Raw genomic sequence first — 3,563 nt, forward strand, 5'->3', positions numbered from 1 at the left:
GGCGCCTGTAGTCCCAGCTACTTACGAGGCTGAGGCAAGAGAATCGCTTAAGCCCAGGAGTTGGAGGTTGCCGTGAGCTATGACACCACGGTACTCTACTGAGGGTGACATAGTGAGATTCTGTCTCATAAAAAAGAAAGAAAGAAAGAAATGTGACTGTCAGACAGAAGTGATAACACACACATCTTACTGGAACCAACATCTGAACAGGGGGATTTCCCTGGAGGCAAAGACCTGGGCACCCTGAGCTGCACTATACAGAGGCAGCTCCCTAACCCTGGCTCTTGCTCTCCAGGCACCACACACCCCAGCACTCCCCACTGTCCTCCACTATGGAGGCCAAGGTAGTCAACTGTATCCTCCCATGCCTCCCATGGCAACACCCACTTGAGCCACCTCTCCTTTACTTTCCTGGTCAGGCCTCCAAAGGCATTAAAATTGGTGTTAGTTCCATGTGATGACAGGGAGTTTTCTGTTTTTCTCACTCCAGGCTGAAGCTCGCTTTAAAAAAAATAGAGTACCTATGACTGGAAGTCCACTCTCTCCAGATACTAAAAATGCCAACGCTTCCCTAACTCTGTCCCACACAATCCTCAAGACAATTGTCACTTACGCTGCCAAGATGAGCTCCCTCCAGGTAAGCATCATCCACAGGGTCCCTGGCACCGCCCTGAGAACCCAAGAAAGCGGGTGCTCAGTGTCCTTGCAGAGGGAAACACGATTGTCATGGGGGACACATTTTCACTTGGGGCAAAGGACAGGGAGAAGGACAGGGGGGAGGACAGGGAGGACACATGTGGTTGGAGTGCTGTCTATGTGCCAGGTACAGAGCCAGGTGCCTCTACATAATTAATGTCATTTTGTCCTCAGCAAAGCAGGAGGATATAGGTGTTTATGTCCCCATTTCACAAATTTCCACGATGAGAGAATAAAGCTGCCAGCAGTCACAGAATGAACAAGGGCAGTGGGTGATCTACGCATGTGAGACATTCCATTTGCTCCTAGTGGCCCTAAAAGAGGCAGAGAAAATAGCAGCAATAGTGTTCAATGGGACAGTTGCCAGGCATGCTGGCTCTCGCCTATAAACCTAACACTCTGGGAGGCCGAGTCCAGTGGATTACCTGAGCTCATAGGTTCAAGACCAGACTAAGCAAGAGTGAGACCCTGTGTCTAAAAATAGCTGGGTGTTGTGGTGGGCACCTATAGTCCCAGTTACTTGGGAGGCTGAGGCAAGAGAATCGCTTGAGCCCAAGAGTTTGAGGTTGTTGTGAGATATGATGCCGCAGCACTCTATTGAGGGCGAAAGTGAGACTCTGTCTCAAAAAAAAAAAAAAAAAAAAGTAACCACGACAGTAACAGACTGTTCTCCACATATTGGGCTCTGTTTGAAACTACCTACAGCACTTCCATTTGAGGTGCCCCAATATGAACAAGTGCGGAGCTGCCTTGCCACAAGGGCATGGAGAGCAACAGGTTTCAACCAGAATAAGGCATAATAGAAAAGTAAAATATGATTCAAAAGCAAGGAGTTCATGTGAAAAAAAAAAAAGAAATGTAAAAGTTTACATGTTATATGCCCCACTGTGCTTTCAATCAAGGTAATTTGGGGGAAATAGACTGACTGCTGTCACAGCAGATGTGTCAGTACCCAGCTAGGTGACCAAGTCACACTAGAGGAGCAATAAAGATTTGAATGAATTAAGTGAACCACCCATGAGTTTCTCATACGGCAACATTCTGCAGTTCGTCGTCCTCTTTTCACTTTTTTTTTTTATTTTATCTATCTATGAATTGATTAATTGATTGATTTGGAGACAGTCTTCCTTTGTTGATGAGGGCAGATGCATGATCATGCTCACTGCAACCACAAAGTCCTGGACCTAATCAATCCTTCTCCCTTAGCCACCCAAATTGCTAGGTCTAGCATCACAGGCATGAGCCACCATGCCCAGACCCTCTCCTAAGTCTAAATAATGACTTCTGGCTTGGCATCTATAGCTCAATGAGTAGGGCACCAGCCACATACACCAAGGCTGCCAGGTTCAAACCTGGGCCCAGGCCAGCTAAATAATAAAGACAACTGCAAAAAAAATAGCCAGGCATTATGGCGGACACCTGTAGTCCTAGCTACTTGGGAGGCTGAGACAAGAAAATCGCTTAAGCCCAAGAGTTTAAGGTTGCTGTGAGCTGTGACACCATGGCACTCTACTGAGGGCAACATGAAATAGCCAGGCATTATGGCAGGCACCTGTACTCCCAGCTACTTGGGAAGCTGAGGCAAGAAAATTGCTTAAGCCCAAGAGTTTGAGGTTGCTGTGAGCCGTGACGCTAAGGCACTCTACTGAGGGCAACATGGTGAGACTCTGTCTCAAAAAAATAGTAATAATAACTTCTTTCAACAGAAAGGTAACGTAGATGGCAGCATCACCAAAGTCAGCTACTCCCTCCAGCCAGGCAATAAAATTCAAGCTACCTATTGGGTTAACATAAGAAAGGATGGTGAGAGCTTTGCCACTGGACAAACGGTGAGTGCAGAGAAATGCATCAGGGGTGAGTGGTGAGGAGGAAGTGTAAGAGCAGCGTTCAGTGGGCGGAGCTCCCACCTAAACCCTGAGGTCCAGAGTGCCTGAGTATCCCTAGTGTCAGGGAGATCAGCCAGTCTGGTGGGCTCAGTCCCCAGGGGGAGAATGGAGTAAGCGGGTTGGCTTCAGAGGAGAAGGATGGGCAGGCTCCCCTCTGGTCCTGATATGGGTCCCTGTTGTTCATCTCACCATGAACAAGCTTGCTGACTAGCCAGGTCAAGTTTTTATTTTTAACTCCTGCTTGTTTTGTATTAATTCAGAGCTTAATCATCTCGCATCTGGGCAGGATTTCAAAAGACAGACTGATAGCAGACATCAAACTTGTGAGGTACTGTCTATAACTACATAATCCCCTGTCAGTATAAGAGAAAATATCAAGCCCATCAAAAATCATACGAGCACAGCAATGCTTATGGTTCCTGGGAATTGAAAGGTATAAGGGGTGGCGCCCAGAAATGAGGCCACAGCAGAGATGTTCGGGCCAGGCTGGGTTTATTGAAAGGGGAGGATGAACCACATGGGGAGTGCAAAGGTGGTGACATCCACTCCCAGGGACACTTAGACACCCCTTTTATATGGGGCTGTACGTAGGAGGTGGGCAAATTCCATAGCTTGTTTGGAAAGTTAGGGTCTTTTGGTGGGAACTTCTCATGGGGGTGGGCTAGTCAGATCCTTTGTATCTTTGTCTTAGGAGGCGAGGAGGAAGAAGAGGAGGAGGGAAAGAGTTTGTGCATGGCTGCTTTAGGCCCTCCAACAGGAATTACCTGGACAATTACAGAGAAATCAGAATTGAATTTTACACTCGCATGATCTTATTCATCTTTCATTTTCTCTCTCAGTAGTTTCCAGTTTATAAATGACTTTCTTGGCTCGGCACCTGTGGCTTAAGCGGCTAAGGCGCCAGCCACATACACCTAAGGTGGCGGGTTCAAATCCCTAGCCCGGGCCCGCCAAACAACAATGATGGCTGCAACCAAAAAA

The sequence above is a fragment of the Otolemur garnettii genome, unplaced genomic scaffold, assembly GCF_000181295.1.
Source record: "Otolemur garnettii isolate 467f Iridium unplaced genomic scaffold, OtoGar3 scaffold00025, whole genome shotgun sequence".
Classification (NCBI taxonomy): domain Eukaryota; kingdom Metazoa; phylum Chordata; class Mammalia; order Primates; family Galagidae; genus Otolemur; species Otolemur garnettii.